General features: G+C 33.9%; 1 long non-coding RNA gene across 1 annotated transcript in view; it reads left to right on the forward strand.

Annotated features, from left to right (window-relative positions):
• Positions 1 to 8,584: 8,584 nt before the first annotated feature.
• The window catches only part of LOC136854647 (uncharacterized), a 188,672-nt gene continuing 182,557 nt past the window's right edge, over positions 8,585 to 14,699 (forward strand). The window contains exon 1 of the long non-coding RNA XR_010857753.1: positions 8,585 to 8,686. This is a non-coding gene — a long non-coding RNA (uncharacterized lncRNA). The remainder of the gene's footprint in view (positions 8,687 to 14,699) is intronic.

Here is a 14,699-nt window from a genome sequence, read left to right on the forward strand (position 1 = left end):
ATATATATATATATATATATATATATATATATATATATATATATATATATATATATATATATATATATATATATATATATATATATATATATATATATATATATATATATATATGTATACAGTAGAACCCCGGTTCTCGACTGTACTAGAACTCGAAATAATCGTTTTTCAACACGAAATGTTGAGTAAATTTTCCGTCGGAGTTCAAACAACAAACTGGAATCCGACCCGATGAATCATATTGTTTGTAGAAAAAGAGTTTCGGTGGCTGCCGCTAGTTGGCGTTGTTGGTGGCGTTCTTCCCATGCTTATTTAAAAGCATTTAAAGCCCACACATGCTGCTGCTGCTGCTGTTGAAAAACAAGCTATATTATCACATGAAATTAATAATACAGTACTTATAAACTGAATTACTGTATGTCTGTTATCATAAAATTAAGAAAAATTTCCGAAATTACGTCGGAACTCAGCAGCCTGTGGCAGATATAAACAAACCAGAGCGCTGCCCTGGTGGTGTACCGCGGTACTAATTACATAAACATCCACAGGCTGCCGAGTTCCGACGTAATTTCAGAAATTTTTCTTAATTTTATAATAACAGACATACAGTAATTCAGTTTATAAATACTGTATTATTAATTTCATGTGATAATATGGCTTGTTTTTCAATGTTATCATTATTAACAACAGTTTTCATGTGTACCTGTTACAGTACATTCTGGTAGTTCCTATAGGCTACCTAGCCTAGCCTATGGCTCTCGGTACATCATTGGTAATACGGCCGCATTGGTCATAGGCCAACTTTTTTGATACAGTATGCATTTAAAAATGTAAAAAGTGCTTCTGATACGGTAAGTTATTCAACTCTGAACCTATTTAATTGTAATTTGTGTAAAGTTTTGTATAAAAAGGCAAGGTTGGGGTTATGACTGGTGGTCAGGAATGGATTAATCCATTTTCAGTTATTTCTTATGGGAGAAATTAACTCAGAATTCGACAAAATCGAATCTCGACACTTCTGGAACGAATTAGCATCGAGAACCAAGGTTCTACTGTATGTATATATATATATATATATATATATATATATATATATATATATATATATATATATATATATATATATGTGTGTGTGTGTGTACATATATAAAATATATATATATATAAAATATCTCTCTCACTCTCTCTCTCTATCTCTGTCAACATTTACATGGCAGATGTTGAGGAAAGAACCTTCAATCCCCATCAAAAACTGTAGATGTCTGCCCGATATGTAGATATCTTCATTGTCATCGATTGTCTACCCTTCTCCACAGAGCCATGACATTAACTTCTGATTGGAGTCTTTTTCACAAAGAAATTGGAATCCTTTATGATTTTTTAAAATCAAATTGTTATCCTCCTAATCCCTTTATGAAATATGTCAGGAAAATGCTAGATATTGTATCTTGCTTTGTTTTGCTTTATTTCCACAAAGAAATCGGAATCCTTTATGATTATTTTAAATCAAATTGTTATCCTCCTAATCCCTTTATGAAATATGTCAGGAAAACGCAGGATATTTCATTTCATCCTCCAACTGCAATACATTTGGCCCATAAACTCAGTTCCATATACGATTTCCTTACATGCATGACACCTGTTTTTTTTTTTTTTTTTTTTTTACCTCACTTAAGGAGAATTTTAATTAATTATTTTCTGGCTGTTGATGTCAAGTTTGTCTTAATGAACCCTAGGACTATTGGTAGTTTGATTGCATTGTCTATATTTATACTTGCTGCCGATGCAATAGGCAGACTTACGTTGGTAACACGCGCCGCCTGCCTAAGGTGAGATGTGATGCACATATGGGCATTAGTTTCCATACAGGGTGTAAACTATCCAGCCCAAAACTATCTAATATTAGGAATCATGTGAAATTTTGCAAAAAAAGATATAAATTATAAGGATTTCAAGATATTATTATCAAGTCCACATGAACACCACCTTCCAATATTAGAATCTCTAGCTATAAAGAAACTAGTTCCCACCTTAAACAACCACTCTTCATCTGTTCCTTTGCACATAGCTTAAACCACGCCCTTGTTTACTTTCGGTACATTTTTCATACAACAACTGAACTTCGTTGAGACAAGGCATCTTTTCAACTACTTTAACCCTTTTTTTTTGTTAGAGTGATTTTTATTTCAATGTTGTATCTTGCTTTGTTTTGCTTTATTCAATGTGTTTTGCGTGTCAACAAAAAATAATTTGTTATGCTGTTTTGTTTATCAGTTTTTATCTTTCATTTTACCTGGATGATGAGACATTGGCCTCAAAATGTCGCAGTAAGAATAAAGTGACATATTTTTTATGCTGTCTTCTATGCCTTCTGGTTTGTACTGCTGGGGAATAGCCTTACCATTGCATTGAACTGTTATATATATATATATATATATATATATATATATATATATATATATATATATATATATATATATATATATATATATATATATATATATGCATGGTATTTGGGCATATTTTCTCTCATGCAATTCCATTGAAGTCAATAGCTTTGTTTGCAGAGACTATCTTTCTGACTAGACTTTGAATCAGTGTGTAATTCCTTTTCTCTTCAGGCAAGCTTCACATGAATATGGAAAAATTATTCACGTGTCTTACCATTTAATTTATATATATATATATATATATATATATATATATATATATATATATATATAATCTTCTTCTTCTTACAACCTTATTAGTCCCACTGTATCGCAAGGTCAGCCGCTCATGTCAACTTTCTCCATCTATTTCTATTCCTTGCATCTTCTTCCCCCCACCCCACCTCACCCATATTCCTCCTCACCACATCCATCCATCTGATCCGCTGAAGCCCCACACTCCTCCTCCCCATCACCGGCATGTTCTTAGCTCTCTTGATTGGTTCCACCTCCTCTCTTCTCATTACAAGGCCATAGTATCTCAGACAAGCTTCACTAGCCTTCTCCTTTACATTACATATAGAACACATTCTTCCTATATCTTTACTCTGCCTCCTTTCCAGTAGTGATATTCCAGCAACCCATCTCACCATCCTCATCTCGGTTCTTTCCAACAGTCCTTCCTCTTTCCTCTTAAGTGCCCAAGTTTGTGCCCCATATAATAGTACGGGCCTGATAACTGTCTTATAAATTCTCATTTTGAGCCTTAATGGCATTTTCTTGTCTAAAACAACTCCAGTTACTTCTTTCCACTTTCGCCATGCTTCTTTCACTCTCTGTCTCACTGCTTTCTCAGTACCTCCCTTCTCTGCTGTTATTGATCCCAAGTAGTTAGACTCATTGTTCTGTTGTAGCACTGTACCATCTTCAACTTGAATGTTTACTTCTTCATGTTCTTCTTTACTACTAATCATTAGCTATGTCTTTCCAGTGTACACTTTCAATATATATATATATATATATATATATATATATATATATATATATATATATATATATATATATATATATAATATATATATATATATATAACAGTAACAGTCTGACTAGTTGTCGACCAGTTTATAAAACAACTGAATTCACATTAGGTAAAAAACATGGGTCAACAGGTAATGCAGTATTTTTAGTGATAAAGACAATTATATAAATATTTTTAAGGGACATTTACAAGTCATAAAATAATCTTGCACAATGCGCGCGCGCGCAAGAGAGAGAGAGAGAGAGAGAGAGAGAGAGAGAGAAAGAGAGGGCAGTAATTAACAGACAGACGTTAATGTGATTGCTTACAGAAGTGGATTTTACGTGTTATACAGTAATGAACTGAACTTTCACAAAGTAAATTTAATTACATAGTACATGATAAAATTAATATCCCTTAATGGAAGTGCATTAATATAATTGTTATAATCAGTAAATAGTGCATTGCATAATTACCAAAAGTTTCAACCAACGTGTTTCAGATGATGTAAGGATTTCATACACCCTTGTATGCCCTACGAAATAAATGACAGCATTGCTATAATACGTCTTTAATAAGCTCTGCACTCACAGATTTGAATGAAATTTTATTAGATTTTTAATATGGAGTTACCAAATTGCAGTGTTTGTTCAGTAAAAACTAAGCATGTGTATACGTACATGTATGTGTGTGTATACGTCCACGTATGCATCATATGGCTTTGCGTTTGCTTGCCTTTCTCTCTCTCTCTCTCACTTGTTCTTTATATAAAAAAGAAGATATTTCCAATCCGGACTAGTCAGCAGTTTTGGCATTGCCCACAGGTGAGAGAGAGAATTGCAGTGTTGAATTTTTTATACATTCTATCAACAGTATAATGCTCAGTTTTCGTTTTTTTGGTGTGCAGCACTCTAAAATGTATTCTGTGTGGTTTGTAAGTGTTGTGAAGTGACGAAAAAGTAAAAAAATGTTTTGAAATTTCCGATTTTTTTTACATCCGTAGAGTTTTTTTCGTATCTGCTAATTTCCTATATCTGCAAGGGCCCTGGATGTATTATTGTGGATCATTTGAGGAATACTATAGACAGATAATTCTCAATTTAAATATGTTCTAAATATACATTTTCACTTTAACACAGCCTATTAGAGGAGTTCATGATCTATTACACAAATTCCTCACATTAACACAGGTAAGAAAAAGAAGCGTGAGGAAAATTTCCCATGCTGCCTCTTATCAGAATCATATGAAAAGCAGAGATTCCATTGCCTCCGAACTTAGTCCCCTCTATTATACTACTGTCTTGTACATATGAGGAAATGTGGAGTCGTCACGTGACCCAGCGGCACAATCTAGAAGGAGAGCAAAGGGAATGAAAGTAAGGCGATAATAGTAGACAGTGAAAATTTATTTTTAAAGTTCTGTGTTACTCGTGATGTTCGGCGTCAATAACCTAGATGTTGTGACGCCAGTTTTAGTAACCATAAGTCACTTAATTTTAATAATATTTATTTTCAGAACCCTACAAAAGAGCAGTTTCCCACTGCCTAACCTCCTAATAACAATGCATTCTCACGTGGGAAATTATGATCCATTTACAAGATTTCTACTTACACGATATATATATATATATATATATATATATATATATATATATATATATATATATATATATATATATATATATATATATATATATATATATATATATATATATATATATATATATATATATATATATATATATATATATATATATATATATATATATATATATATATATATATATATGTGCATGATATTGCCTTATAAAATGTATATCTTTCGATGATTTTGATATATTTACTGTTCTATTTATCATGTGCTCTGTGTAATGATGATTGTTGGAGTATCATATTTAGTGTAATGTCAGATCTCCAAAGAGTTAGTGATTTAGGTAACTTTACAGCGTAATTTAGAATTAACAATATGTTTTTAATAGTACGTATCAGCAACACGTGTGTATGGTAGCGAAGGCTTGTTTTGCTTCAATTGTCATCACGAAAGATAACGTGTCAACAGGTCAGGGAAACAGTAGGTTGCTCAGTTCTTAAAACCAACTTTGGTTCTTCGTCTTGTTTTAAATACATGCCATTTATGATTAGCCAGCTGCCATCTGTTTTGATCATGTTAAGATTTTGTTAAAAACTTTGTCCCATACGATTTTCTAGTAAAGACGTGTACCTTTTTGAGAAATACGAACAAGTTATTGCACTAAAGCACATGGCAATTGCGTCATGTTTAAGTTTGCATTGTTCTGATCACGTATTATTCTAATGTGCTAGTTTTGGCCGCAAAACGTTTTGCTCAGAAAGTGACGTCATCTTCCTCTTCTAGACTTTTCTCTTGTATCTCACTCCCAAAATGCATTAATAATGATGTTATCTGGTTGTTTCATTTCTTGCTGGAATACTAAAATTTTCTCATTCTGATTTTAGAGACTGTTCGAGTGGTTTTCTCTCTCTCTCTCTCTCTCTCTCTCTCTCTCTCTCTCTCTCTCTCTCTCTCTCTCTCTCTCTCTCTTCTAAAGAGAGAAGTTATTAACGTAAAATATTTGTGTGGTCATTTATATTAAACTTAGCTTTTGATATCTGAATGTGGGAAAAGTGTATGTATTTTGTAAAGGTGCCTAATAGAAAAGTGTGTTTTGTGAATCTAAAGCAGCTGCATTTCGGGTGATTTTGCGTAAGTTTCACAAGCTTGTGTAAGGTAAAGTGAATTTTACTTATTATTACCATGGTATAATAAGGATAAAGGGATTTTTGCCTTAATGAAATTGTTTTTGGTAAATCTTTTGTGTATTTTTGTGTGTTCTTGTGTTTGCAATCTTTTAACTTTTCACATTTTATATAGTGGTGATTTAACATTTATTTACTTAGCAATTTTAAGTATTTCTTAATAATTTAACATTGCATACTTGATTTAATTTTCATTTACTAAGATTTTATTTTCAAATCTTGAGTAATTCTTGATAGTTTAAATTTTGCTTGATTGATTTAATTTCTTGACTCAAGACTTAATAAAATTTTGTGTTTTCAAGTAATAGTACATTTTTCAGATTGTGAATTATAATTATAAATTTTGAATTTGAAAATAAATTTTTGTATTTAAAATAAAAAAAAACAGTGTTTCATTTATTGACCACCAGTGAATAGGATTAACTGTGTGCATAAGGCAAAGTGATAAACATGTTTTGTTCCTTTAGTTTTGCTGAAGTGAATTAAGACCAGGGGAACTGGTTTAATTGTTGATACCTCACATTTGTTTTAATAAACTTAGTTTGATTTTTCCTGTGATTAATAAGCCTTTTAAAGGATCAATGTTACCTTTAGAGTACTCATTCGTAATTTTTATTGTTATGAGAGTTCAGGTATCTGGCTGAAGTGAGGTAAATTTTTGAATTCTGCAATTAATTGTGTAATAACCAGGTGCCTGGTACAAATTGTGACAATATATATATATATATATATATATTCTTTATATTCATATTTTCCCATCTTTATATATATATATTTGTTATATAGTCTTCTCCATCTTCTTTATCTTCAGCTTTTCCCATCTTTATATGGGGTTAACTGTTTGTTATTAGTCTTCTCCATCTTCTGCGATCATGCACCATTACCTCACTCATATTCTTCTCCTGCATGTATATATATTAACTATATATATATATATATATATATATATATATATATATATATATATATATAATTTTAGTGTGCAAAACACTGCATTATGAATTTAATTTCTTTTTGCAAGGTGATCGCTTATTTTTTTCAATATATATAAGCATAACTACCATTTCACTGCTTTCGCATGTGTGAGTAGCCTACACACACACACACACACACACACACACACACACACACATATATATATATATATATATATATATATATATATATATGTATGTGTGTGTGTGTGTGTGTGTGTAGGCTACTCACACATGCGAAAACAGTGAAATGGTAATTAATGTATATATATATGAAAAAAAATAAACGATCATTTTGCTACTCATTTAAAACATAATGCAATGTTCTTACACTAAAAATAAACATACACACAAAACAACACACACACACACACACATTATATATATATAAATATATATAATGCAGTATTCTATATATATATATATATATATATATATATATATATATATATATATATATATATATATATATATATATATATATATATATATATATATATATATATATGAGGTGCGATGGAAAAAAGTCATATCTTTTAGAATGTTCCCCACCCTCCCCGACACTCCTGACGTTAAAAGTTGCGTTGCCCAAAATGCCAGTGCTTACCTTTTTTTTTTTCTTCCTCTAACCACGCCCCATCGCACCCTACCTGTAACATGATACCGCTCGCTCTGGTTCTCTTTCAGTTGGTGGGAACGTCGAACGATTAGTATTGTAACGGTTTCTTTTTCTCTCCCAAAGAGTTTCCCCTCACATGTATGAAAAGTGCTTTTATATTCATCTCTTTATTGTCTCTCTGTGTTCGTTTTACAGAGAAAACGCGTGAGTCACAGGGAAGAAATACTGCGTCACAACGAATGCAGTCAAAACTGTATTTATTTACTTGAATAAGGGTATTGCGCTTTCAAGGGTTTTCCCCTTTATACATAAGTGGCTCTAGCAAGATGAAAAATCTTTGCTACTGTATTTGTGGTGATTCTCTCATGTGAACAACATTTCATGTTGGCTGAATCAGCAAGACCGTATTTTTAAATAGTCAAGATTAATTAAGAAGATCTTAAAAGTATATTTAAAAAACACAGTGAAAAATGGTTAAAGGATAACAAAATTTTTCCCCGTGTTCAAAAGAAGCGCCGCAGTGTTGTTTCTCATCCATAGCGCTGCCATCGACACATTGCCTTCGAATCCTTGACGATGTTGTTCCGAGAGACGTGTTTTGTTTGTAAATTCCTTTATTACTGAAAGAATATATCTAAAAAAGTGTTTATTATATAATTTGTACTATTTTTATTTAATTATGTGTAAGATATTTGAATATTCCCCAACTTTCGAAGAAATCTAAGCCTCTTAAATATTGAATGATTATATTCGAACACATCTACATTATCTGTTTACTTCCTCACTTGGTGAAACCTGTAGGAGTTAGGGCTCATCATCGGCTTTATTTTTCCATTAGAATTACCTTATTGTGGGCCTCCATACATTGAAGGTAAGCAGTTTATAGACCAGACAACCATTTCAAACTATTAATTGTTAACAAAGGCGAGAGTAGCAGCAACAAAACGACCTTTCTTTGGTGCTTGTGAGATTCTGTCGACCTTTGATGGGAACGGCGTCAAACGTCTGACAATTCATTTCTCATTTTCTCTCGCTCACTTACTCTTAAGCCTTGTATAAATGTTGGATAGCATTTGATAAGCAAAAAATATGACGTATCTAGAAGTACTTCCGTGTGAAAAGTTACAGTTACCCATAAACTACGCTTCTGTCAAAAAACAAAACCCCTAGGGCAGCACAGGCCTACTGGTGGGCTCATGGGGGGGCGGGGGTTTGTTGTCCACCTAGAATTCGCACCCTAAGTTTAAGTTTGTCTTGAGACGGCAAAGAGATTGTGAATCACGGGTGATATCAGCTAATGGTATCCAGTCCTGTTTTCTAGATATAGATTTTCCTATCTTGGGCTTAGTGCTAGTAGGATGGACATCGGTTAGCCTAGCCCATACACCAGCGAAACTTATGCAGAAATCTGGTACTGTAATTTCTCACCAATTAAATGAATCATATTTTTTTACTTCTTGTCTTTTGTTCTTTCTAAAATTTTCTTTACCATAATTGTAGGTGCAGACCAAGAGGCATATTAATGAGAGTTATGGAATTACCCTCAGTAGGAGACCAGGGTTATTAGTTTCACTGAAAATCAAAACTTACTTAATTGCACAGACAGGAGTGGTTTAAAATGTATAAGCTCTCAAGATAAATTGTCAGATAGATACATGTTTCATGTCTAAAATCAGTATCAGTTTCAAAATACATTGCAAAGTACAAAGATTTTGAAAGGCTAATTGCAGGGATACATCCTAACCATAGCTTCCCAAGCTTAATGTAATCTGTGTCACAGGGTCTTAACTAATCAGTCAGCCCCCGTCTTAACCTGACCTAGAGTGCCGTGAATCACCGTAAATTATTAATCATTGATTTGAATTACAGAAATTCATCCTAACCTGACATATTACAGAAATTCATCCTAACCTGACATACTGTGTCCTAACTGGCAAGGGGGCAATCATTGTCTTTCTTTTCCATTATTCTTAGCTAGAATTATAGCTAGAAGTTACATGTTTAGTGCCTCTTGCCCCAATAGTTAGTCAAACAATGCATTTTGTGTAGGATAGGTATTTAGCATTGAATGCAGAGATGTTTTCTTGTGTTCTAATATCTGTGAAGTTATATCCATAATATAGTGTTACCATTTGGTATAAATTAGTTTTAGCAGTCATCGATCTGGACTTAATGATAGTCAGTGCCTTACTTTCTAATACTGTACCATTTGGCTGATAGGACTTTTGCATCAAAACTACCAGTACAGTGGTCAAATAGCCTGTTGTTTGATAAGACAAAGGAAGGTATTGAAAGAAGCCAAAGGTTATCTTGTCATTTTACTCAGGTTAATGCTTTTAATGTAACATTATGTTATTAGCCTAAATTTTTCATTCACCTCCCACCCTAATCAGCCATCTATTAATATATTTCCATCTCATGAACCATGTTTTGTAAGTGCTTATCATGCATTTTATGCACTTTTTATTTATTGTAAATATAAACCATTTGTTGTTGTGCTTCTGAAATGCCTCTATCAGTGTAACAGTTAATAGGAGGGTATAAAAATATGGCTTGGTAATTACAAGGAAATGTTTTAATCTGATTTTCTCCAGTTTAATCTAACTGTGGGGTTGGGGGGAAAACTTTTGTAAAATGGAAAAAAAATTATGGCATGCTACCGACAGAAATTCATCCTTAGCAAATTAGCCTGGTACCTATTTAGTTAGGGGACCATTATCCTTCCTGGATTCCCTTAATCTTGTAAAAAATTGAGTTTAATGATACTTTCAGGGATGTAGCATAATTTACCTTAGCTTAAATAACCTAAGATGTCTCATCTTACCTGATGCATATTGCTTATCATAACTATTTGAGGACTTTCTTGTGTACTTTAATACTTTAAAATCTAGAATGATTAACTTTGGTTCTTTGAATACTTTTTTGGTGACAAAGTGAGTAAAAGAAACATATCATCACTATTACTTTATGTTTTTAAACATTGTACTTACTGAAGAATGTACTTTCAACATTGGTTTAAATATTCACTACATGACTTACGAATGAGTTATGTTACGGATGGTCGTTTGTATCTTGAATTGTTCGTGAATTGGTTTTTAATATGTAGTGCATAATTTCTGTTGATGTTTACATTCCTGAGTTAACTTTGGAGTCTTAGATTATACTGTCTTCACAGTATTTTTAAATCATGCAGCTTTATAAAGAATTACTTTGGATGTTAGAAAAATAAAAAGAAGAAAATTATAATTTTCATGATGAAATTAATTATTTGGATACTTACCTACTGTTGAAGTTAGCTTATATCTTTGTGCCATTAGGTGCAATCGGCATACAAAATAAAAAAAAATGGTGCTTGGATAACTGTTAGGACTGTCTCTGTAATTACCTGTTTCCCACCAGGTGGTGCTGAGATGTTTACATTCTTGTCAGAATTCTTCATGACCACCCACTAAGATGTGGGGAGGCTGGGTGGGTTTCCTCTTTAAACCTACTGTTAAAGTTAGCTGACTGCCACAATGAATGAGGGTGGCGGGTTAATGCAACCAGAGAACAATGTTCAACATTCCTGCCTTTTGTGTGATCCTTACTGGCAAGTACTGTTGCCAGACATTGGAACCACAACATGGTGTAAGGCCCTCGTAGCAAGACTTGTCAGAGGATCCTTACACAGAAAAAAGAGCTGTCTTTAGAGTTCTAGTGACTTCTGTGCCTGAGTCGAAAGCCCATGACCAACAGTCCAAAACTAGACAACTGCCACCTTCGTATATGAAGGTGCGCTCCTAGACAACAATGTGTACCTTCATTTCCCAAAATTCAATAGCAGCTAATGATAAGATAGAAAGCAAGGTTACTATCATATTTGGTTCAAGAGAAAGTGCCCCGTGCTGCAATGATAGGACTAATGGCTTTAGACCTCACGCTAAATTTGAACATTTTGCAAATAATTTGAGTCAACAACAGTTATATCACTCATGAGCTGTATGACAACCTTCTCTAGTGAAAGGTTTTAAAGGAAATAAAGATGTTTGTATGGTACGGAAGCATGAGGATTATTTTAAAAAATGGTAAAAGCTCAGGAATCAATTCTGTGTGCATTGACTTAGGCATTCTTGGGCATAGGAGTGCTTGGTTTCCTAACACCACAGATGATACTTAACTCCTCCTCTTCAAGGTTTATGTCTGTCAAGGTAAACACTTAAGAGTTCTAACTGGACTTAAGACAGCTACTTCTTCCTTGCCTACCAGAGCAGTTAAGTTAAGCACTGTCACAAATTGAGGAAGGGTTTTCACTTCTAATCTTTTCTCTAAGCAGCGAAAGAAAAGAGAGGTTCCCACTACAACAAAGCCCACGTAAAAGAGAGGGCTTGAAGCTCACTAATATAAACCCTTAAGAGTTCTAACTGGACATAGGACAGCCACTTCATCATTGTCTACCAAAGCAGTTAAATTAGGCAATGTCACAAATCTGAGAACGGCTTTCACTTCTATATCTTTTCTCTAAGCAATAAAAGGAAAGAGAGGTTGCCACTAGAAGAAATCTCACATACAAGAAAGGGCTTGAAGCTCACTAACAGACCTTGCTGCAGCAAGAGCTAAAAGAAAGGTGTCTTCAAAGTTCTTAAGTGATGCCTTATCAAAAGACTCAAACTGAGGTTGTGTTAAAATCTGGAGGACTATGTCTAAATTTCAACGTAAACCATGATAGGAAGATTGAAATTTCCACCACAAAAGATAGAAAACCTCTTCAAATTTTAAATTGTGAGTGATATTCTAGTCAGCAAGATGTAGAACTGAATGCAATGTAAGACGGTATCCTTTGATTGCTGTGACAGAAAACTGCTTTGCGTACTTGAGATACTGGCAGAACTTAATTCAGGCTATCTAGTGAGCGGGTGCTGGATATCACTCTGGACTTGCACCAAGATCCATAAACTGACCACTTTTATAGATACACAAGTTGAACAGTGGAGGGCCTTCTAGACTTTAGGATTGCCAGAAATGCCCTTAGCTCGTAACAGACAATGACAATCCCCACACTGTCAGATGAAGCATGTGGAGGTTTGATGGAATCTTCTGGTCTAAAAATAATGAGGTCTGGTCTGAAAAGGGCTTTCACTGTTCCGGGGTTTTGGAAGAAGTATGTTTCCGGAACATATACTACCAGGAAAGGAAGTTATGGGAACCATTCCCTTATATCTAGCATTATTATACCTAGAAATTCGTGCCATTCCAATGAGCTATCAGAATCATCCTTGTGTTCTTGCCATTCCCTCGGGGCCAAATGAGCTATCATAACATCCATATGTTCTGCCTATTTTCCTCAAAACAGCAAACAGAGGAAAAGCATAAAGGTCTAGATTCGACCATTGTGAAGGAAGGTATCAACTGCCCATGCCTGAGAATCCTGGCATGGAGTGCAATAAACTGGGAGAATAGTGTTTTGGGCAGTTGTGAACAGATTGGTGTTTGGGTCTCCCCAGGGGTTTCACAACTTCTGGCAAACCTGAGGAAGAGGAGACTATCTGACTGAAGACCTTGCCCTTTCAGCTAAATTGGTCGTCAGTAATGTTTAACTTATATCTCCATGCCAATAGGCGAGTCAGCATGCAAACAAAAGGTTGAATGGCTGCCAGGATGACTGTCTAGTACACCTGTTCTCCACCAGGTGTGTTTCAAAAGTTTTATCTCTTGTCAGAATTTCCCTTGCTGCCATTGTGTATAGGTGCTTGTTGGTATTTCATGGCTGTTTGCTGCTATCATGGTAATATAGAATTATTTTCCTAGGATGCCTCCACTGGAAACAAGGCTAAGAACATCAGGTTCTGTAGGAATGATTACTGTGTTAGCAGGATGTTGGTTTTTTAAGAGATACACAGTTTACACTGGCTGCAGTGGTATAAAGTGTGATGTTGAGAATAGTTGTGATGAAATAGGGATTTTCAAAAGACTTTCTGCTTAAGTTCATTAGTACTGTATAGGGGGAGAAGGGAAGCTGATAGATTGCAAAAGCAGTTAGTTAGGTTAGGTTTTCAACCTATCATTCCTCCCCCATATCCATGCCCTTCATCTGTAGTCATCCATAGTCAGTCTAGGTGTTAATTAGTATTGAGGCTTCCTCTTTAGCTCCGCCTTCCGCTCCCCTTTTGGTTCAGGAAAAGTGTATTGAGAATTTAGAACATTATGTAAACCTTATTTTCATAAAAGAACTTAGCAAGTACAGTGACACCCTGAACTTTCGCGAGGTTAGGTTCCAGAACCCCTCTCACAAGGTGAATTTTCGCATAAGTTTGGCACAGTCTCTAAAAATGCTAATAAATGATTATTTCTAAAGTTTAAACACTAAATATGACCCTAATCATGCTCCCAAATTATTAAGTTAACTTTTAAGTGAAATTAAAGCCACTTTAATTTCATTTAAAAGTTAGCTTAATCCATTACCCTTAAAAAAAGAAATAAATGGTTGACATAGAAATAGAAATTTGGAAGAGAATTTCTGTCTCTCCCCTTCCAACTGAATCTATTTTTAGAAGTCTTCTCAACCCCTATTTAATAACTTCTTTATTCTACGTCTCTTTCTCTTTGTTCTGAAATGCTTTTTCATGAACAAACAACAGTGTTTTTTATATGGACTAATACAACTCTTAGTTATTATGTGTCTATGTTTTAGAACGTATTTGCCACACTAGCGCATTTATACTTCATAGACGGTACAGGTAAAATTAGATAAATTTAAACTATCTACTGTACAAGTAAAGACGTACAGAGAAATAATAAGTTGTAAAAATGTGTGAGTGATTGTCCTTACTTGGAATATCAAGGTAAATTATTTATGAATAATTACAGAGACAGAGGGAATAACATGAGAGAGAGATAGAGATAGAAAT

The sequence above is a fragment of the Macrobrachium rosenbergii genome, chromosome 29 (assembly GCF_040412425.1).
Source record: "Macrobrachium rosenbergii isolate ZJJX-2024 chromosome 29, ASM4041242v1, whole genome shotgun sequence".
NCBI lineage: Eukaryota > Metazoa > Arthropoda > Malacostraca > Decapoda > Palaemonidae > Macrobrachium > Macrobrachium rosenbergii.